At 45.1% G+C, this 24,189-nt stretch overlaps 1 pseudogene; it reads left to right on the plus strand.

Annotated features, from left to right (window-relative positions):
• The first annotated feature begins 2,279 nt into the window (after positions 1 to 2,279).
• LOC142700497 (uncharacterized) overlaps positions 2,280 to 24,189 on the plus strand; it is a 330,989-nt pseudogene continuing 309,079 nt past the window's right edge.

Genomic DNA, 24,189 nt, shown 5'->3' on the forward strand with positions numbered 1-24,189 from the left:
GGGTTTATATTTCCGGTGATTGCGCGGTGTGAGAGGGGTTTTATATTTCCAGTGATTGCGCGGTGTGAGGGGTTTATATTTCCGGTGATTGCATGGTGTGGGGGGTTTATATTTCCGGTGATTGCGCGGTGTGAGGGGTTTTATATTTCCAGTGATCGCGCGGTGTGAGGGGTTTATATTTCCGGTGATTACGCGGTGTGAGGGGTTTTATATTTCCGGTGATTGCGCGGTGTGAGGGGTTTTATATTTCCGGTGATTGCGCGGTGTGAGGGGGTTTATATTTCCGGTGATTGCGCGGTGTGAGGGGGTTTATATTTCCGGTGATTGCGCAGTGTGGGGGGGTTTATATTTCCGGTGATTGCGCGGTGTGAGGGGTTTTATATTTCCGGTGATTGCGCAGTGTGAGGGGTTTATATTTCCGGTGATTGCGCGGTGTGGGGGGTTTTATATTTCCGGTGATTGCGCGGTGTGAGGGGGGGGGTTTATATTTCCGGTGATTGCGCGGTGTGAGGGGTTTATATTTCCGGAGGTTGCGCGGTGTGAGGGGTTTATATTTCCGGAGGTTGCGCGGTGTGAGGGGTTTATATTTCCGGTGATTGCGCGGTGTGGGGGGTTTTATATTTCCGGTGATTGCGCGGTGTGAGGGGGGGGGTTTATATTTCCGGTGATTGCGCGGTGTGAGGGGTTTATATTTCCGGTGATTGCGCGGTGTGAGGGGTTTATATTTCCGGTGATTGCGCGGTGTGAGGGGTTTATATTTCCGGTGATTGCGCGGTGTGAGGGGTTTATATTTCCGGTGATTGCGCGGTGTGAGGGGGGTTTATATTTCCGGTGATTGCTCGGTGTGAGGGGGTTTATATTTCCGGTGATTGCGCGGTGTGAGGGGTTTTATATTTCCGGTGATTGCGCGGTGTGGGGGGTTTATATTTCCGGTGATTGCGCGGTGTGAGGGGTTTTATATTTCCGGTGATTGCGCGGTGTGAGGGGTTTTATATTTCCGGTGATTGCGCGGTGTGAGGGGGTTTTATATTTCCGGTGATTGCGCGGTGTGAGGGGGTTTATATTTCCGGTGATTGCGCGGTGTGGGGGGTTTTATATTTCCGGTGATTGTGCGGTGTGAGGGGTTTTATATTTCCGGTGATTGTGCGGTGTGAGGGGGTTTATATTTCCGGTGATTGTGCGGTGTGAGGGGTTTATATTTCCGGTGATTGCGCGGTGTGAGGGGTTTATATTTCAGGTGATTTCGCGGTGTGAGGGGTTTATATTTCCGGTGATTGCGCTGTGTGAGGGGTTTATATTTCCGGTGATTGCGCGGTGTGAGGGGTTTATATTTCCGGTGATTGCGCGGTGTGGGAGGTTTTGTGGGGTGAGATGTAGATCTTGTGGGTGACATTTTGGGGACTTTTTATTCCATATGTTGGAGAATCGCGGCGACCAAAAACAGCGACGTTCACATGTGAATTATTTCTGCCGGTTATAACTTGATGTTTTAATAATTTGGACATAACGGATGCGGCGATTACGTCACTTATTTTTGATGTTTACATCATTTTTTTAAAAAAAAAAACTAAAAAAACATATTACAATGTATTACACTGGTAACCGGTCGGCATCGCGCAGTTTCTTCGGAGGACAGAGGAAGCCGCTATGTGTAACTGATCAGATGCCGCGGTCGCTATTAATCACGGCATCTGAGGGGTTACACGGACAGGATTGCGCTGTCTCTGATCTTGGCGGTTGCAGGCGATTGTCAGAAGCCGTGTACGGTGCAGGCTCCGCTCCTTCTAGTGTGACGGCGCACGTCCAACATAATACTATAGATCTTATGTCACCAAGGGGTTAATCCCTCCTGTATTTCATATTTACAGCACTAATAATAATAATCACCAGCACTGTGCCAGACAAAAACGCACCAAAACCGTACAGAAATGACATCATGTAACCTTACCTTACTACTGCATCATGGGAAATCTCCTGACTGATAACAGAGAGAACACTAAACAACAGCGGTGACCGGAAGTCACGTACACCCGCAACTCAACCTCATACACGGACACAGCTGAAGGACCTGTGAAGACGTCACCACCATGTGACCGGGGCGGGAGGGCATAGAACTCCGCCCCTCATGTCACGTGATCATCATCACAGGTCATCCGTCCATCGCTCATTATTCCCACTTCACAGCTCCTCCCCCTGATGCCGCGGTCACGTGATTTTGATATCACAGTTCCTTCATCCACCGCCTCTCTCTACTGATAAGCTCCGCCCCTCCCGTCCCGGTCACGTGGTGGCGACGTCATCACAGGTCCTTCTGCTATTGCCGTGTATCATGTAGAGAGCAGCGTTGGTCGGGTGTTCTCTCTGTTATCTGTCATCCCTGTATGAGTGTGTATACAGAGAGCTGTCAATCATTGAGTGACCCCGCCCACTGGACTCCTAGCCGGGATTTAACCCCTCCAGTGCCGTCCTCTTTGGGGTAAGTGGTTATTTCTGGTCTTTGTAGTGGTCGGATGGTTTGTGGGACGAGTCTTTGTTTTGTAATGACATAATATTCGGGACATACAACTTATTCACTGACTTTTATACATTTCTTGTTAATGTCGTTCACCGTGCGGTTTAAGGGAATGTTCACACATAGCAAATACGACCCACAACACGCAAGGAAATCACCCGAATATTCACCCCAAATGGTGGCCGTATAATCCTCCCGAATATCTACTACAGAAATACAACAAGGCCGATCCTCACCTCTCCCAGCGTTACCATAGCAACACGTCCCTGCTCTTCCGGCTGTGTCCAGGTGACCCCTATAATGACATGTGACCTCTCCGGCCTGTGATTGGCTGCAGGGGTCACATGACTTCTTTTTTCTATATGTGTGACCTGCAGCGTTGCTGTGAACACGCGGTGGAGCCGCAGAGGATTCTGGGAACAATGGCGTTTGTTGCGGAACTTGACATTCCCATTGAACTTAATGGGGAAATTCTGCAACAAATGCGGCGCGAATCCGCGGTATAAATGCGATATCCTGCGTGTCTATAAACCGCACTGCAGGTTAACCCCTTCACCACCAGGACAGGTTCTGTTCACCACCCCCCCCCATCTTCTCGGATCTATAATAACTTTGTTTTCCTGTCAGTTCCGCGGTGCGAGGATTAGATTCTGCGGGACGAGTTGTAGATTTTCAGGGCGTCGTCATATAAAGTATCACATAATGTCACTGCAACTGCAAAACTTCTTTGTGGAGGGAAATTTGGAAAATCTGGGTTTCCGCCAATGTTTTTCGGTCTTATTCCTCGGTACAGTGCGGTTACCGCGATAACACATTTATATAGTTTTTCATGATGTGCAACATTTACAAAAAAAAATATTTTGTTTCAATGTTTTTTTTTCATTCTGTGTCGCCAGATTCTCATAGTTGCCAACAGTCCTGGATTTACAGAGATAGGCAAATTACTGTACTGGACGTGTCCTGGCCATATACAATTGTATCTGCATCCTCAGGACACAGATACAGTTAAATACTGTGGCGGAGCAGGAAGCAATCCGCTACCTGCTCTGCCATTCACTCCTCCTGGGGTGGAATCCCCGGCCAGAACGTCGGCAACACGCTGGCTGGGAATTCCACTCTTATAGGGAGGGGTGTGTGTGGCGCTATCTACAGTGGGGCTGTGTGTGGAGCTACCTACAGGGGGCTGTGTGTGGCGCTATCTACAGGGGGGCTGTATCTGGAGCTATCTACAGGGGGGGCTGTGTGTGGCGCTATCTACAGGGGGCTGTGTGTGGCGCTATCTACAATGGGGCTGTGTGTGGTGCTATCTACAGGGGGGCTGTGTGGCGTTATCTACAGGGGGGCTGTGTGTGGCGCTATCTACAGGGGGCTGTGCGTGGCACTATCTACAGGGGGGCTGTGTGTGGCGCTATATACTGGGGGGCTGTGTGTGGTGCTATCTACAGGGGGGCTGTGTGTGGCGCTATCTACAGTGGGGCTGTGTGTGGTACTACCAACAGGGAGCAGTGTGTGTGGCGCTATCTACAGTGGGGCTGTGTGTGGCGCTATCTACAGGGGGGCTGTGTAGGGCGCTATCTACAGGGGGCTGTGTGTGGCGCTATCTACAGGGGGGCTGTGTGTGGCACTATCTACAGGGGGGCTGTGTGTGGCACTATCTACAGGGGGGCTGTGTGTGGCACTATCTACAGGGGGCTGTGTGTGGCGCTATCTACAGGGGGGCTGTGTGTGGCGCTATCTACAGGGGGGCTGTGTGTGGCGCTATCTACAGGGGGGCTGTGTGTGGCACTACCAACAGGGAGCAGTGTGTGTGGCGCTATCTACAGTGGGGCTGTGTGTGGCGCTATCTACAGGGGGGCTGTGTGTGGCGCTATCTACAGGGGGCTGTGTGTGGCGCTGTCTACAGGGGGGCTGTGTGTGGCGCTATCTACAGGGGGGCTGTGTGTGGCGCTATCTACAGTGGGCTGTCTGTGGCGCTATCTACAGGGGGGCTGTGTGTGGCACTACCTACAGGGGGGCTGTGTGTGGCACTATCTACAGGGGGGCTGTGTGTGGCACTATCTACAGGGGGGCTGTGTGTGGCACTATCTACAGGGGGGCTGTGTGTGGCACTACCTACAGGGAGCAGTGTGTGTGGCGCTATCTACAGTGGGGCTGTGTGTGGCGCTATCTACAGGGGGGCTGTGTGTGGCGCTATCTACAGGGGGGCTGTGTGTGGCGCTATCTATAGGGGGGCTGTGTGTGGCATTACCTACAGGGGGGCTGTGTGTGGCACTACGGGGGGCTGTGTGTGGCACTATCTACAGGGGGGCTGTGTGTGGCACTATCTACAGTGGGGTTGTGTGTGGCGCTATCTACAGGGGGGGCTGTGTGGCACTATCTACAGGGGGGCTGTGTGGCACTATCTACAGGGGGGCTGTGTGGCACTATCTACAGGGGGGCTGTGTGGCACTATCTACAGGGGGGCTGTGTGTGGCACTATCTTCAGGGGGGTTGTGTGTGGCACTATCTACAGGGGGGTTGTGTGTGGCACTATCTACAGGGGGGTTGTGTGTTGCACTATCCACAGGGGGGTTGTGTGTGACACTATCCACAGGGGGGCTGTGTGTGGCACTATCTACAGGGGGGTTGTGTGTTGCACTATCTACAGGGGGGTTGTGTGTGGCACTATCCACAGGGGGGCTGTGTGTGGCACTATCCACAGGGGGGCTGTGTGTGGCGTGCTATCTACATGGGGCTGTGTGTGGTGCTTTCTTCCGGGGACTATGTGTTGAGCTACCTGCAGGGGTGTGTGTGTGTGTGTGTGTGTGTGTGTGTGTATGGTGCTATCTATGCGCTGGCTGGGAATTCCACTCTTATAGGGAGGGGTGTTTGTGGCGCTATCTACAGTGGGGCTGTGTGTGGCGCTATCTACAGTGGGGCTGTGTGTGGCGCTATCTACAGTGGGGCTGTGTGTGGCGCTATCTACAGGGGGGCTGTGTGGCGCTATCTACAGGGGGGCTGTGTGTGGCGCTATCTACAGGGGGGCTGTGTATGGCACTACCTACAGGGAGCAGTGTGTGTGGCGCTATCTACAGTGGGGCTGTGTGTGGCGCTATCTACAGGGGGGCTGTGTGTGGTGCTATCTACAGGGGGCTGTGTGTGGCACTACCTACAGGGGGGCTGTGTGTGGCACTATCTACAGGGGGGCTGTGTGTGGCACTATCTACGGGGGGCTGTGTGTGGCACTATCTACAGGGGGGCTGTGTGTGGCACTATGTACAGTGGGGTTGTGTGTGGCGATATCTACAGGGGGGACTGTGTGGCACTATCTACAGGGGGGCTGTGTGTGGCACTATCTACAGGGGGGTTGTGTGTGGCACTATCTACTGGGGGGTTGTGTGTGGCACTATCTACAGGGGGGTTGTGTGTGGCACTATCTACAGGGGGGTTGTGTGTGGCACTATCTACAGGGGGGTTGTGTGTGGCACTATCCACAGGGGGGCTGTGTGTGGCACTATCCACAGGGGGGCTGTGTGTGGCGTGCTATCTACATGGGGCTGTGTGTGGTGCTTTCTTCCGGGGACTACGTGTTGAGCTACCTGCAGGGGTGTGTGTGTGTGTATGGTGCTATCTACAGGGGGCTATGTGTGGCGCTATCTACAGGGGGGCTGTGTGTGGCACTCTCTATGGGGGTGTGTGTATGGAGCTATGTACAGGGGGCTGTTTGTGGCACTATGTACAGGGGGTTGTGTGCGGCACTATGTACAGGGTGTGTGTGTGTGGCATTATGTACATGGGCTGTGTGTGGCGCTTTCTACAGGGGGCTGTTTGTGGCGCTTTCTACAGGTAGCTGTTTGTGGCGCTATCTATGAGGGGCCGTGAGTGGCGCCATCTACAGGGGGTGTATGTGGCACTCTACTGGGGTGTGTGTGGAGCTATGTACAGGGGGCTGTTTGTGGCACTATGTAGAGGGGCCTTTGTGTGTGGCATTATCTACAGGGGGTGTGTGTGGCACCATGTACAGGGGGTGTGTATGGAGCTATCTGCAGGGGGGTGTGTGTGGCACTCTGCAGTGGGTGTGTGGCATTATCTACAAGGGGTTTTGTGTGGCGCTATCTACAGGGGGTTTTGTGTGGCGCTATTTACAGGAGGGTGTGTGTGGCACTTTCTACAGGCGGGTGTGTGTGTGGCACTCTCTACAGAGGTGTGTGGCACTATCTACAGGGGATTGTGTGTGTGGCGTTATCTACAGTGGGGAGTTAGTCGCTATCTACAGGCTGTGTGTGTGTGTGTGTGTGTGTGTGTGTGTGTGCGCGTGTGTGTGTTTGGCACTATCTACAGGGGAGCGTGTGGCACTATCTACAGGAGGCTGTGTAATGGCTCTATCTAAAGGTGGTGTGTGTGTCATTATCTACAGTGGGGTGTGCGGCACTATCTGTAGACGTGTGTGTGTCGCTATCTACAGGGGTGGCTGTGTGGCACTATCTATGGAGGGCTGTGTGTGTGTGGCACTATTTACAGGGGGGTGTGGCACTATTCACAGGGGGGAGTGTGTGGCACTTTCTACAGGAGGGTGTGTGTGTGGTCCTATCTAAAGGGGGTGTGTGGCATTATCTACACTCGTGTGTGCGGCGCTATCTACAGGGGTGTGTGTGTTTGGCACTATCTACAGAGGGCTGTCTATATACAGGGTGTGTGTTTGGCATTATCTACAGGGGTGTGTGTGTATGTGTTTGGCACTATGTACAGGGGGAGTGCGTGGCACTATCTACAGGGGGAGTGCGTGGCACTATCTACAGGGGGTTGTGTGGCACTATGTACCGGGGGTTGTGTGTGGCACTATGTAGCGGGGGTTGTGTGTGGCACTATGTACCGGGGTTTGTGTGTGGCACTATGCACAGGGGTTTGTGTGTGGCACTATGCACAAGGGGTTGTGTGTGGCACTATGTACAGGGGGTTGTGTGTGGTAATATCTACAAGGGGTTGTGGTGCTATCTACAGGAAACAGTGAGTGGTGTTATTTACAAGGGGCACGGAGTGTGGCACGATCTACGCTGGTTTTTACACTGCCAGTAGCGGTCAGCACATATCACCTCACCCTAGTGATAAAGTGAGAGATCACCTGCCTGTAAACAACCACATAACTAGAGAGATAACGGCCACCATAGTATTTGTCAGCCAAACTAGTGCAGAATATTTTGTCTGTTTACTAATTTGGAGAAATTCTGGGAAGAAAGCCACGCCCCATAACCCACACCTGCTGTATAAGTCACGCCCATAAGACACACCCACCAAAGAAGCCACACCCTAAGTGTCCATGGGAAAAAAAAATTGGCAACTATGTATCCAGAGCCAGAATTGTTTTATTTTTCTGTCGATGGAGCGGAGTGAGGGCTTATTTTTTGTAGGACGAGCTGCAGTTTTTGATCACTTTTTAATATTTTTTTTTTTTTTTGGAGCGTCTAGTGTTTTTTCTTTTTTTTTTCTTGCATCGTTCACCGTGCGGGTAAATAAACTTTTATTATAATCAATCTGTTTACGGATGCGGTGATAACAGTTATGTTTTGTTTTTTTTTGGTTTTTATGTTCCTTTAAAGACAAATTGGGAAAAGGTTTTATTTTATATTTAATATTTTGTATAGAACTAAACACTTTATTTGAATATTTTTAGCAAATTGTATTACTCCCCTGGGGGACGTGAACTAGTGATGATTAGATCGCTGGTACAATACACTGTAATACTAATGTATCGCAGTATATCGTGATTAAGATTAAGGGGTTAATAGGAGCAGAAAGATGGCAGAACTTCATTACCCCACAGGCTGCCATTACAACCATCCATACCCTGCGAGGGGCTGATGATCTGTCAGAGAGGACCCCCCCCCCCCCCCCTTATTCTTACAGCTTAGATTCTGCAGTCACTATTGACCACAGCATCTAAGTAGTTAAACGTCCGGGGTCGGCGTTCTCTCAGGTCTCCGGCCTTTGCAGCAGGTGTCAGGTCTTCTCTGTGTCATGTGAACAACTCCTAAGCGGTAAATGTCCTGTGCAGGAAGGGGTTAAATGAGTAAGATACAAGTTTATAGTGAATCTTATCCCACAAAACAATGTATCACTCTGCTCCACTCCACCTGCGCTATAATATGATGATAAGAGATCACACTGCATGTTCCTGTTATATATAATGTCACCTCAGCTGCTGCAGAACCTCACAGTTCATATCAAACACTGACTGCATAGTGTGCTCCACGTCTTGTGAGATGTGAGCAATGTCTCCCCAGTATCCGCCATGTGTCAGGTTGTCAGGAGTCAGGTCTTCATTGTCTGGGGGGGTGGGGGGTATCTTCATTTTACTCTTCTCACCTGAGAGATATGCCATAAATGTCTGATATATGGGGGTCCCACCTCTATGTGGAGAACGGGGGTCCCCCGAACTGCCTGGTGAGGTGATGACTACATCCAGGTGGAGAATGAATGGAGAGGTGACCACACATGTGCACGACTCTCTCCATTCACTTGTATAGGAGGTCCAGAAACAGCCGAGCACGGCCATAGGTGGAGCCGCATCTATCAGACATTTCTGGCATCTCCTGGGGAGAAATGTCCGTGTTGGGAATACCCCTTTATTCCATGTGGTGACGGCTCTGAGAAGATGTTTCTCTCAATGATGAATAAGTGAGGTTCTGTATGTCACACATGACGTTGTCCCCTGTATAATCTCCATCTTCTCCTTTCTTCATAAAGACGTCTGCAGTACTAGATCCTCCAGTTCATCCAGTTTTCTCATCTTCTCCTCCACAACGTTCCTTCTCCTAAATGACCCACCAAGGATGGACAAGGACAGGAATGAGATGAGCAGAAGAATATTAGACTTCACCTTGGAGATCATCTACCTGTTGAGCGGAGAGGTAAACTTTTCTACATTATAGAACAAGTCACACATAGGGAAGGGACAATACATAATAGGAAGTAATGGGAAGAATCCAGTGTCCTGTATAACAGCGTCCAGACCTTCCAAGTGACGTCAAGAAGCCACCAGCAGAAAAGCTGAAGATCAGCCACCAATATGGTCAGTTATGTGTCATACTAAGAAAGAGTAAGAGAGACACGGCGCCACATAGTGCAGGTAAACGATAGTTTAAAGTAGAGCTACTAATTTGATAGAAAGTGCTCACCTTGAGTTGTAGACACTGGCAGGTGTCACAACGGGGAGAAGTCTAAAAAAGCTTCTGCCAGGTCCGCAAAACACAACAAAACTGAGTTTGTTGTCAAGTAGATATAATAAAAGAGAGAGAAAAAGGGACCAAAAGGGCGCTGCTAATTACCCGGCAGCAGCTTTTTTAGACTTCTCCCCGTTGTGACACCTGCCAGTGTCTCGTATTAGAGATCTGGAGGAGCAGAATGCAACACTGAGGAGGATAGACAATTTTGAGCGGAGCTTGCTGCTCACAGAGCATGCAGTTAGTGGGTTACAACTGGAGGGTGAAGACATGGGTGAGCAGGATCAGGTAAGTAGCTGGGTTAATGTAGTTAGGGGCAGTAGAAAGGGGTCAAAGACAAGGAAGGCCGATCCGGTTTCTGACATTCCAGGCAAAATTGCCAAGTTGGGTGATGATGCGGGGGTGTCAGTCTCAGAAATGGCAGCCCTAGTGGATACTGATCTCCCTAACAGCCGGGAGAACAGCCCAGCTAGTAGTCGGCGGGATGGTAATGCAGGTAAGCCAAGACAATTGATAGTCGTAGGGGATTCTATAATCAGGAAGACGTATAGAATAATTTGTCGCCAAGACCACCTCAACCGAATGGTTTGCTGTCTCCCTGGTGCCAGGGTTCGGCATGTGGTGGAACGGGTGGACAAATTGCTGGGAGGGGCTGGTGATGATCCAGCTGTCGTGGTCCATGTCGGTACCAACGACAGAATAAATGGTAGGTGGAGGAGCCTTAAGAATAATTTTAAAGAACTAGGCTACAAGCTGAAGGGAAGGACCTCCAAAGTAGTATTCTCAGGAATACTGCCTGTGCCATGCGCATCACAGGAAAGACAGCGGGAGCTCAGGGAGTTAAATGCATGGCTGAAGTCTTGGTGTAGAGGAGAAGGATTTGGGTTCCTAGAGCACTGGTCTGACTTTTCATTGGGGTACAAACTGTATTCTGCAGATGATTTGCACCTAAATGGAAGGGGGTCCACTGTGCTGGGGGAGAGAATTCTAGCTGGGGTGGCGGAGTATTTAAACTAGGGCTGAGGAGGGAGGTCAATGTAGAAAAAAAAGGGGTAGCCAGGTTAGAGAGGGGTCAGACTATATTGGTGGGGGGAGAAACAGAATGTGGGGAGAGGACTAGACAACAGTATAAGGAGATCCTTTCGTTACAAAACATCAGTGTAAATAAAAAGGCCCGATTAATGTCAAATCACATTTCTGATAATAAAAGTGAAAAACTGACAGGCAAGTTAAAGTGTATGTTCACAAATGCCAGAAGTCTAGCAAGCAAAATGGGGGAGCTGGAGGCCTTGATACTGGAAGAAAATATAGATATAGTTGGTGTTGCTGAAACATGGCTGGACTCTTCACATGACTGGGCTGTAAATCTACAGGGTTTTACACTTTTTCGGAAAGACAGGACAAATAGGAAAGGTGGTGGTGTATGTCTGTATGTGAGAAGTGATATGAAGGCGAGTGTAAATGAGACAATAGTGGGTGAAGACTGTGAGGAGGTTGAAACCTTGTGGGTGGAACTAGAAAGGGAGGTAAACACTGAAAAAATTACTTTTGGTGTAATCTATAGACCCCCCAATATAACTGAGGAGATGGAAGTTCAGCTATATAAACAGATGGAGCATAATATAGTTACATTTTACCTATACTGTAAAAAACAAACGCAGGCTGGGAGGGCAAAAACATTTAATTTTAAGAAAGCCAATTTCCCCAGGATGAGGGCTGCAATTCAGGATATAGACTGGGAAGAACTAATGTCAAATAATGGAACAAATGATAAATGGGAGATTTTCAAATCTACTTTGAGTTATTATAGTGCAAAATTTATTCCTACAGGTAACAAGTATAAACGACTCAAATTAAACCCCACATGGCTTACACATTCTGTGAAAGGGGCAATACATGACAAAAAAAGGGCATTTAAAAAATACAAATCTGAGGGTACAGCTGTAGCCTTTGTAAAATATAAGGAGCTTAATAAAATCTGTAAAAATGTAATAAAATTAGCAAAAATACAAAATGAAAGGCAGGTGGCCAAGGATAGTAAAACAAATCCCCAAAAATTCTTCAAGCATATAAATGCAAAAAAGCCCAGGTCTGAACATGTGGGACCCCTAGATAATGGTAATGGGGAGTTGATCACAGGGGATCAAGAGAAGGCAGAGTTACTAAATGGGTTCTTTAGCTCTGTATATACAACTGAAGAAGGAGCAGCTGATGTAGCCGGTGCCAGTGCTGTTAATATATCAGTTGATATACTGAATTGGATGAATGTAGAGATGGTCCAAGCTAAATTAAATAAAATAAATGTGCACGAGGCCCCGGGACCAGATGGGTTACACCCTAGAGTTCTTAAAGAGCTTAGTTCAGTTATTTCTGTCCCCCTTTTCATAATATTCAGAGAATCTCTAGTGACTGGTATAGTGCCAAGGGACTGGCGCAGGGCAAATGTGGTGCCTATTTTCAAAAAGGGCTCTAGGTCTTCCCCGGGTAATTATAGACCAGTAAGCTTAACATCCATCGTGGGGAAAATGTTTGAGGGGCTATTGAGGGACTATATACAGGATTATGTGACAATAAATAGCATTATAAGTGACAGCCAGCACGGTTTTACTAAGGACAGAAGTTGTCAAACTAACCTAATCTGTTTTTATGAAGAGGTGAGCAGAAGTCTAGACAGAGGGTCCGCTGTGGATTTAGTGTTTTTGGACTTTGCAAAGGCATTTGACACTGTCCCCCATAGACGCCTAATGGGTAAATTACGGACTATAGGTTTAGAAAATATAGTTTGTAATTGGATTGAGAATTGGCTCAAGGACCGTATCCAGAGAGTTGTGGTCAATGATTCCTACTCTGAATGGTCACCGGTTATAAGTGGTGTACCCCAGGGTTCAGTGCTGGGACCCCTATTATTCAACTTATTTATTAATGATATAGAGGATGGGATTAATAGCACTATTTCTATTTTTGCAGATGACACCAAGCTATGCAATATAGTTCAGACTATGGAAGATGTTCATGAATTACAGGCAGATTTAAACAAACTAAGTGTTTGGGCGTCCACTTGGCAGATGAAGTTTAATGTATATAAATGTAGAGTTATGCATCTGGGTACCAACAACCTGCATGCATCATATGTCCTAGGGGGAGCTACACTGGGGGAGTCACTTGTTGAGAAGGATCTGGGTGTACTTGTAAATCATAAACTCAATAACAGCATGCAGTGTCAATCAGCTGCTTCAAAGGCCAGCAGGATATTGTCGTGTATTAAAAGAGGCATGGACTCGCGGGACAGGGATGTAATATTACCACTTTACAAAGCATTAGTGAGGCCTCATCTAGAATATGCAGTTCAGTTCTGGGCTCCAGTTCATAGAAAGGATGCCCTGGAGTTGGAAAAAATACAAAGAAGAGCAACGAAGCTAATTAGGGGCATGGAGAATTTAAGTTATGAGGAAAGATTGAAAGAATTAAACCTATTTAGCCTTGAAAAAAGACGACTAAGGGGGGACATGATTAACTTATATAAATATATTAATGGCACATACAAAAAATATGGTGAAATCCTGTTCCTTGTAAAACCCCCTCAAAAAAACAAGGGGGCACTCCCTCCGTCTGGAGAAAAAAAGGTTCAAGCTGCAGAGGCGACAAGGCTTCTTTACAGTGAGAACTGTGAATCTATGGAATAGTCTACCGCAGGAGCTGGTCACAGCAGGGACAGTAGATGGCTTTAAAAAAGGGTTAGATAATTTCCTAGAACAAAAAAATATTAGCTGCTATGTGTAGAAATTTTTCCTTCCCTTTTCCCTTCCCTTGGTTGAACTTGATGGACGTGTCTTTTTTCAGCCGTACTAACTATGTAACTATGTAACTAAGTGTCTACAACTCAAGGTGAGCACTTTCTATCAAATTAGTAGCTCTACTTTAAACTATCGTTTACCTGCACTATGTGGCGCCGTGTCTCTCTTACTCTTTCTTAGTTTACATTCCCGGTCGTTACACAAACCCGGTCCTTGGGTTATCGTTCCCGGATTTCGAGGAGTTCTATTTTGGACACAGTATACCACTGTTTATGACCCTCGGACACAGGCTGCCTTCTCATTAAAATTGGCTGCGCCCTTTTAGTCCATTTTTTTCTCTCTTTTATTATATTAATAGTTATGTGTCATGTCACCAATGCAGCAATAGTAATGTTGTAGAGCAATGAGAATGACAAGGAACCAGGAGGATCAGGATGACATCTATATAGAAACATGGAAGATGACGGCAGGAGGAGAGCACATGGTCCATCTAGTCCCCCCAATATCATTTCCTTTTTAGTTTTGGCCTCGTTCTATTTTCTCAATGTCTTTTTGTAGGTGAGGTCTCCAGTGTTACAGATGTGGGGTCACTAGAGCTCTATACAGCGGGGTCACAATCTCCCTCTTTCTACTGAGGGGGGAATACTGTGTTCAGTTCTGTAAGTGTCTCTCTCCATACACAGGAGTACACAATAGTGAAAAAGACATCGGGTGACTCTACCACTCCCATCATCCATGAGTCAGGAGGATGGAGCAGTGGTCAGAGCCCCATCAAAGAGCCTCCCCCTCACTCCCGGATACATGAGAAGAAGATCTTAGAACTGATCTACAAGATGACTGAGCTGCTGACTGGAGAGGTGATACTGCTGAGAATGCTGGGAAATTCTACAGTAACAGCACTGGAGGTGTCTGGGTAATGACTGTATCATTGTGTGTGTCAGGTTCCTATAAGGTGTCAGGATGTCGCTGTCTATTTCTCCATGGAGGAGTGCGAGTATCTAGAAGGACACCAGGATCTGTACGAGGAGGTCATGATGGAGAACTACCGGCCGCGCACATCACAAGGTGAGAAGAGACAGATATATATTGGCATTACTGTGGGCACAGGCTGGACTGGCAGCCATGTTGAAGTCTTAATACCGTCATGTGCAGTACATATACACGTGTGTACAATGACGTGTATACGATTTCGGCTCCTTTTACATCACGTTAGATCCCTACGTTTCGTGCTGCCTGCTGCTCATAGCTCTGTATTAGTGGTCACATTACATCGTACAGTGCTGGCGGCCGTTCTGGATACAGGAGCCATGGAGACGGGCAGGACGCTCTGTCTCCTAATGCAGAGTTATGAGCAGCCGGGAGCACGGACTAGGGGCAGTCTGTGCTGTAGTTAGAAGTAAACATGATAATACAAGTCATTTAGAAAGACGATTATTGGCACACTCCGGCAGTATAATTGTTTTCTATATAATGTCCGTATAACCGGAGGGTCTCTTTAATATTACAAGTTATGGGCACTAGATTCTGGAGATGGGACGGTGATCCAGGGATTTATTGTGATTTTCAGATTTGCATTGAGGGAGGAGATTTTCCATAATGAGATAATTGTTATCCACCTCATGGGGGCTTTGTCTTCCTCTGGATCAGCACAGTCGGATTATAGGTTGGACTTGATGGACTTTTTGTGTGTTTTTTTTCATCCTTATTAACTATAAAACACAGAATGTATGGAGCAAAATTTACCACGAATATACAGTACAGTACAACGTTTTCCAAAAAACAATCTCACAATGACTTGGATAAGTAAAATCTTATTCACACTTGTGCTATGTACACATTCTGTAGGCAATTGATTTATTTTTTTTATTTCATTGAATATTTATCTGATTTTGTTTTTTTTATTTGACTTTAATTAAACTTTTTTTTTTTTATAATACAACTGTTATGTCTCCTCTATACACAGGAGCGGGATCACTCTATCAGCTGAAACCGTAATATGTGTATCCATGTTCTTCACCTTAGATGTGATCGATATTATTTTGATCCTGTGTGTTAGAAACACAGGACTCAGCCGAATCGTCAGTTCACTTCACTAACGGATTCGGCTGATAGTGAATGATCCAGATCCTGTGTATAGAGGAGACTTAACAGCTGCATCGTAAAAACAAAAATCAAAACTTTTCCTAAAAGTCAATCTAAAAAATATGTGCTGATATATACATATAAATTAATATAAAAAATTAAACCAAAATATTGACTACAGAGGTTTACACAGCCTTTAAGAGGCTAATAAGCAGGTGACACCGAAACAATTTTTTGGTTGCAGGGATCTCTCAAAGTAGAGACCCCTGTGTCCCCACCACTTTCATGTGTATCCACAGAATGCAGATACAGTTAAATACTATGGCGGAGCAGGGAGTCGTTGATGTCCCGCCGTTCGCTCTGGTAGGTCACAGTCTACTTTAGGCCTGTGGCTTACAAGGTGCACGAACATCGACACCGGTAGTGAGGACCTACATATTGTAATCTCAGCTCTGATCAGTAAACATAGAAGTGTAGAGAGAAGTGTCTGATATATAGACAGATCTACAGTAGTCATGTATTCAGTCACTGAGTGTTTCCCACAGATGGATCCAGTAGGAGAAATCCACCAGACAGATGTCCCAGTCCTCTGTATTCCCAGGACTGTCCAGAGGAAAATCACAATGTCCCAGAGAATCATCAGGTAGATGAAGCTGAGCCCTATACCAGATCTATATAGGGGGTGTGGAGCTTTTTGGTCCTGCGGTCATAGATGGGGTCATAGATTTTGGTGGTTTCTTATGTTGATCTGTTAGATTCTTCGCACTCTCTGCTGTATTGTACTGAATTGTTCCATATGTGAAATCAGGGGGAAGATCTCACTAATAATAAAGCGGAGGATGAAGCGGAAGAAGAGCGGGTGAGGGGCGATCAACCATGTAATAGTGAAGTGGAGGAAGAAAATCCAGGCGGTGTTACCAGAGGTCAGTAATAATGATATTAGAAAGTGAATTGGGAGTTTTGTTAAGGTGAGATTCCTCCTTAGTTCTACATTACAGTAACACGTCAGACAATGTGTTATACATAGTGCAGGAGCTGAGGGAGCTGTGACTGCATATAGAAGTTCTCTATGATTCAGGTCATGCTCTAGGCTTCGTGTCAGATTTTGGGGGGCACCAGCTACGATTAACAGCCGGGATCTGAGAAAACTCAGTTTAACCACTTGAGCACCGGGATCAATGTCAATAGGCGGCTCTCGTTGACATTTCCGGCCTTGCACTGTGTGTGAAACAGTGTCGTTTTTTTGTGGTGTTTTTCTTGCCCTTTTTTTTCAGCCAGATGTTACACGACCGTTTATAGTAAAATATAAAATGCACTGCACACAATGGACGTTTTTTATTGTTTTTTCTTCTGCCCTTTTGGTGAGTGTTTTGCTTCCGCAGCATTTTTTTTAAAAAACGCAGCGTGTTTCTTTATAGAACCTGAAATAGGGCAGAAAACAATATGTTACAAATGTATGAATAACAAAAACAGAAAACTCCAGATAAAACGCTGGTAAAACACACATGAAATTCATGGCATTTTGTACAACTCAAGAATTGACACGCAGCAAATTTGTTGTAGAAATTTCTGCAACTTTTTCCATTCATCTGTATGAGGTTTGCAGAAATTCATGCACAGAAACTTTTCTATTCACATGAGTCTCATCTGCAGAAGTTTCTGTAACAAATCTGCCGCATGTGAATTTACTAGAAATGTCAGTACATTCTGGAGGAACTAAATACCGCCAATCACTTACATTTTGCGGGAAAGGGTTAAACATCATTTTGTTATAGTCAATAACAAAAAACATACATTTTGGAACTTTTTTAATTTTATTTGGTTCAACCATTACAAATCCCCTAATAATAACAGCTGAGAAAAAAGATCCACATTATAGTTCTATATTTAATATTGGACCGGGACAAGAATTGAGGAACTATTAGAAAACACACAAGTTCCCCATGATACCTCTTCACACAAGTGACAAGGGGATTTGTTGTTTTTTTGGGGGTAATCAAATCTTTCATATCCCTGATTATTAGGAAGCTCGTATTTCACATAGAATTATTGTACATACAAAGACGTTTCAGTGATGATCACCTGCACTCAGAGGGCACTGGCACTAGGTCCACCTTATTAGTACTTGATAGGACCCTCTTTCCCCTTCGAGCAGCCGTAATTCGTAGTGGAATGATTTAACAATGTACCGGAAACCTTCATTACAGATTCTGATTGATAACGTCACTCTGTATATTCCACTACATTTTAAAGATGTTCTATAAAATTGAGGTCTGGCCACTGTGCAGACATTAAGATATACAGACCTCATTGTCATGTCCGTAATTTCAGCCTGAGATGTGTGCTTTGTCTCATGACGCATTATCCGGGGCCAAGATTAGATTGTCAATGACCATATTAGGTTCTTGTAATAAAGTGATTCCCAATTGGTATTAAAGGGTCAAATATGTTGGCAGAGGACAGGTGGGTGTTATAATAAAGCTCGTTGAGCGATTATCCAAAGGCTGCTGGAGACTGCCGGGAGAGAGCGTGCAAATAAAACCGCAACCTCAAATCCGTCACAACTCTAAGGCCGGATTTACACGAGCCTGTGCGTTTTGCGTGCGCAAAAAACGCTGTGTTTTGCGTTAGCAAAAGGTACTTAACAGCTCCGTGTGTCAGACGCGTATGATGCGTGGCTTCGTGATTTTCACGCAGCCGCCATCATTATGACACTCTGTTTGTATGTTTGTAAACAGAAAAGCACGTGGTGTTTTTCTGTTTTCATGAATACTTTTTACTGCTGTTGCGCGAATCACGCGCGTCACACGGAAGTGCTTCCGTGTGCTGCGTGTGATTTTCACGCACCCATTAACTTCAATGGGTGCGTGATGCGCGAAAAACAACGCACAAATATAGGACATGTCGTGAGTTTTACGCAGTGGACACATGCTGCGTGAAACTCACGGACAGTCTGCACGGCTCCATAGACTAACATAGGTCTGTGCGAGGCGCGTGAAAATCACGCACGTTGCACGGACCTATTATACGTTTGTCTGAATAAGCCCTAATAGACATAATCTAAGGCTACTCCAAGGTTTTAACCAGAGCCGGCCGCAAGGTTGGATGGTCTTTGCTGCATTGACCCGGGTTGTCTTAGCAAAATTCAGTGTTGGATAAGAGGTGCAATGCAGGCAAACCTGAACAGGATAACCAGACAGCCACAGGGTAAACAGAAAGTTCAAAACAGAGCAAGTGGAAATCCGGTACAGCAGAGGTCAGAACCATCCGGGAGCAGATAATCAAAATCTGTAAACAAGGGGTTAACGAGAGACGAGCCGAGGTCAGTTTCCAAGAAGTATAGGGAGTGTCAGAGCTTGATCAGAAGACTAGGAAAATCCCAAGCAAAAACCAGGTAGAGGAAGCCAGGTATAAATACAACCCCACACCTAATTGGCAGAAAGACAGAGAAATGAGATAGACTAAAAAGTAAAACAGCACCGCCCAGAAGCTAGAACAGTAGTCATGGTGATCTTAAGGGAAAAGGCGTTTTCCTAACAATGGGATTGTCAGACAAGGTTATGGTTTTTAAATATTCTTTGTTTTATCAAGTTAAGGCTTATGTAATAAAATGGGTGACAGGGTGTAGGCCAGAATCCCGGACTTCATCATTGATTTTAAAGCGCACCTATGTTTTTATCGAAAAGTTCAAAATAGTCACGCTCCTCAGTCCCCAACAATGTTATGATGTCGTACCCGCATTTTAGAACTAAATTCTTGCAAATAAAAGCAAAACTGTACAAGTTTGCCAAGGTTTTTGTGAGGTCACTGCAAAATGCCACGATTTCCTGCGATTCTCTGCAAAAGACAAAGTGTTAGTGTGACGTGAGAACCCTGTACATGCAGCTTATTAGTAATTATTGAGAAATACTTATAGTAAACATTAGACATCTAGGGCAAAGTGCACATGGGAGACAGAGAAATGCTGGGACTTCAGAGAATATCTATAACAAAGCGGACAGAGATGCAAGAAGCTACTGCAAGGATTACATGCGATTCAGGCAGGCTATGAGTACAGGGAGCTTTACCAGAGAGAGGCACCCCCATTTTCTGCAGTCTGTCTACTCTTCTCTGTAACTAGAGACTGAATTTGCAGGACAACCGAGGGTGGACAACAAGTTATAGAACAGGAGTCACCTAGTGGCAGTAACTTCATACAGACTTTGCAAGGATAAAACAGACATTTTTTGAAGATTAACCCTTTCCCTCTTTAGCCACTTTTGACCTTCCTGACAGAGCCTCATTTTTCAAATCTGACATGTTTCACTTTATGTGGTAATAACTTCGGAATGATTTCACCTATCCAAGTGATTCTGAGACTGTTTTCACGTGACACATGGGACTTTATGTTACTGGCAAAATTTGCTCGATACATTCAGTATTTAAATGTGAAAAGCACCAAAATATGTGAAAAAAGCATTTTTCTAAATTTAAATGTATCTGCTTGTAAGACAGGCAGTTATACCACACATAATAGTCGCTAATTAACATCCCCCACATGTCTACTTTAGATTGTCATCGTTTTTTCAACATCCTTATATTTTTCTAGGACGTTACGAGTCTTAGAACTTTGGCAGCAATTTCTCACATTTTCAAGAAAATTTCAAAATGCTATTTTTACAGGGGCCAGTTTAGTTGTGAAGTGGCTTTTAGGGCCATATATATTAGAAACCTCCAAAAAGTCACCCCATTTTAATAATTCCACCCCTCAAAGTATTCAAAACAGCATTTAGAAAGTTTCTTAACCCTTTAGACGATTTACAGGAATTAAACCAAACTATAGGTGAAATTTACAAATTTCATTTTTTGTTGTTGCAGAGAAACGCAACTCAATATTTATTGCCCAGGTTCTGCAGTTTTAGGAAATATCCCACATGTGGCTCTAGTATGCTTATGGACTGAAACACCGGCCTCCGAAGCAAAGGAGCACCTAGTGGATTTTGGACACTCCTTTCTATTAGAATATATTTTAGGCACCATGTCAGATTTCAAGAGCTCTTGTGGTACCAAAACAGTGGAAACCCCCCAAAAGTGACCCCATTTGGGAAACTACAACCCTCGAGGAATTTATTTAGGGGTATAGTAAGCATTTTGACCGGACAGTTGTTTTGCAGAAATTTTTGGAAGTAGGCCATGAAAATGAAAATCTACATTCTTTCAAATAAAATGTAGGTTTAGCTAATTTTTTTTTAATTTCCAAAAGGACTAAAGGAGAAAAAGCACCACAACATTTGTAGAGCAATTTCTCCCGAGTAAAACAATACCCCATATGTGGTAATAAACGGCTGTCTGGACACACGGCAGGGCTTAGAATGGAAAGAGCGCCATTTGGCTTTTGGAGCTCAAATTTAGCAGGAATGGTTTTCGGAGGCCATGTCGCATTTGCAAAGCCCCTGAGGGATCAAAACAGTTGAAACCCCCCACAAGTGGCCCTATTTTGGAAACTGCACCCCCTGTGGAAATTATCTAGGGGTGTACTGAGCATTTTGACGCCGCAGGTTTTTTGCAGAAATTATTGGAAGTAGGCCGTGAAAATGAAAATCTACGTTCTTTCAAAGAAAATGTAGGTTCAGCTAATTTTTTTCTCCTTTCCACAAGGACTAAATGAGAAAAAGCACCGCAAAATTTGTAAAGCAATTTCTCCCGAGTAAAATGGTACCCCACATGTGGTAATAAACGGCTGTTTGGACACACGGCAGGGCTGAGAAGGGAAAGAGCGCCATTTGGCTTTTAGAGCTCAAATTTAGCAGGAATGGTTTGCGGAGGCCATGTCACATTTGCAGAGCCCCTGAGGGGCCAAAACGGAAACACCCAAAAAGTGACCCCATTTTGGAAACTACACCCCTTGAAGAATTCATCTACGGGTGTAGTGATCATTTTGACCCCACAGGTGTTTCATAGAATTTATTAGAATTGGGCAGTGAAAATAAAAACAATCCTTTTTCTTCAATAAGATGTAGCTTTAGCTCAAAATTTTTCATTTTATCAACAAATAAAGGAAAAAAAGAACCCCAAAATGTGTAAAGCAACTTTTCCAGAGTATGGCAATACCCCATATGTGGTCATAAACTGCTGTTTGCGCACACGGCAGGGCTCAGAATAGAAGAAGCGGCATTTGGCTTTTGGAGGACAGATTTTGCTGGATTGATTTCTTGACACCATGTCGCTTTTGCAAAGCCCCTAAGGTACCAGTACAGTGGAAACTACCTAAAAGGGACTCCATTTGTGATACTACACCTCTTGAGGAATTAATCTAGGGGTGTAGTGAGCATTTTGACCCCACAGCCGTTTCATAGATTTTATTTTAATTGGGCAGTGAAAATAAAAATTACATTTTTTTCCAATAAGACGTAGCTTTAGTGCAAAATTTTTCATTTTCTCAAAAAATAAAGCAGAAAAAGAACATTTGTTAAGCAATTTCTCCCGAGTATGGCAATACCCGATATGTGGTTATAAACTAATTTTTGGGCACACGGCAGGGCTCAGAAGGGAAGGAGTGCCATTTGGCTTTCAGACTACAGATTTTGCTGGATTGGTTTCTGGTCACTATGTAGCATTTGCAAAACCCCCGTGGGACCAAAACAGTGGAAACCCCCCAAAAGTGACTCCCATTTTGGAAACTACAGCCCTCAAGGTATTCACCTAGGTGTGTAGTGAGCATGTTAACCCCGCAGGTGTTTTGTATAAATTAGTGTGAACTCGATATTGCAGAGTAAAAATTGGATTTTTCAATAGATATGCCAATATGTGGTGCCCAGCTTGTACCACCATAACAAGACAGCTCTCTAATTATTATGCTGTGTTTCCCGGTTTTAGAATCACCCTACATGGGGCCCTAATCTTTTGCCTGGACATTTGACAGGGCTCAGGAGTGAAAGAGTACCATGCGAAATTGAGGCCTAATTTGGCGATTTACTAAGAATTGGTTCACAATTGCAGAGGCTCAGATGGGAAATAATAAAAGAAACCCCCCAGAAGTGACCCCATTTTAGAAACTACACCCCTCAAGGCATTTATTAAGGGGTGTAGTGAGCATTTTCACCCCACAGGTCTTTGCACCATACGCAGCGCATTTATTTATGGAAAAGTAAAAATTTACATTTTTCCCCAGAATTGCCAATTCAGTGGCAATTATGTAGTGCCCAGCTTATGCCACTGGAGACACACACTCCAAAAATTGTTAGAAGGGTTCTCCCGGGTATGGCGGTGCCATATATGTGGAAGTAAACAGCTGTTTGGGGACGCTGTAGGGTTCAGATGGGAGGGATCACCATTTGGCTTTTGAAGCGTAGATTTTGCTTGGTGGTAGTTTTGTCTGAGTATTACTGGTGTTTCCGTTTATAATGTGGGAGGATATGTAAGCTGGGCAGAGTACATCAGGGGCATAGTCAGGGGATATAATAATGGGGTAAACAATAAAATAATCCATAGATGTGTGTTACGCTGTGAAGCGATCCTTTCTGCACAGGCCGGTGTCGCAATGATAAACGGTGTCTTTACTTATCCCACTTTTGGTCCACACTCCGCACCTTTGCAGTTTGGGGAATTTTGCTAGGAAGTGTTGTCCTGGTATAATACGGGCACCCTCGCTTCGTTTGGGCCCCCCCTCCCTGGTTCTCTCATTTTAAGGCCCCGATAAATCGCCTCTTGAAACAGACGAAATGTTCCCCTCTGATCTGCACAACTGCATATTTTTCTTTCCTGACTTATTGAAGCCTTAACTAATTTTATTTTTTCATAGATGTAGTAGTAAGAGGGCTGTTTTTTTGCGGGACGAGCTGTAGTTATTATTGGTACCATTTTGGGGTACATGCGACATTTTGATCACTTTTTAATCTTATTTTTTTAAAGGCAAGGTGACCAAAAGACAGCAATTCCGGCATAGTTTTTTTTTTTATACAACGTTCACCATGCATTATAAATTACGTGTTACCTTTTAATCTGCGGGTCAATACGACTCCGGTGATACCGAATTTATAACACTTTTTAATGTTTTACAACTTTTTAATTTTTTCGTCGACGGAGCTGTATGAGGGCTTGTTTTCTTGCTAGACAAGCTATAGTTTTTATAGGCACCATTTTTGGATACATGCAACTTTTTGATCACTTTTTATTTCAATTTTTGTAGGGCACAATGACCAAAAAATAGAAATTCTGGCAATATTTTATACTTTTTTTTTTACGCCATTCACCGTGTGGAATAAATAGCATAATATTTTTATAGTTTAGGCTGTTACGGTCGCGGCGATACAAATATGTATGGTTTATTCATTTTTTTTTTTATAATAAAGGACTAGATAAGGGAAAAAGGGCGATTGTGTTTTATTTTATTACTTAAAATTTTTATTATATTTTTTACAAGTATTTTTCACCTTCTTTTTTTTTTTCACTTTTTTTTTTACACTTCACTTTAGTCCCACTAGGGGACTTGAAGGTTCAACTGTCAGATTTTTTTTCTAATACATTGCACTACCTACGTAGTGCAATGTATTAGATCTGTCAGTCATTCACTGACCGCAAGCTGATTAGGCTTCGCCTCCGAGCGGGGCCTAATCGGCTTCCA

Source organism: Rhinoderma darwinii, chromosome 1 (assembly GCF_050947455.1).
Source record: "Rhinoderma darwinii isolate aRhiDar2 chromosome 1, aRhiDar2.hap1, whole genome shotgun sequence".
In the NCBI taxonomy this organism is placed as follows: Eukaryota; Metazoa; Chordata; class Amphibia; order Anura; family Rhinodermatidae; genus Rhinoderma; species Rhinoderma darwinii.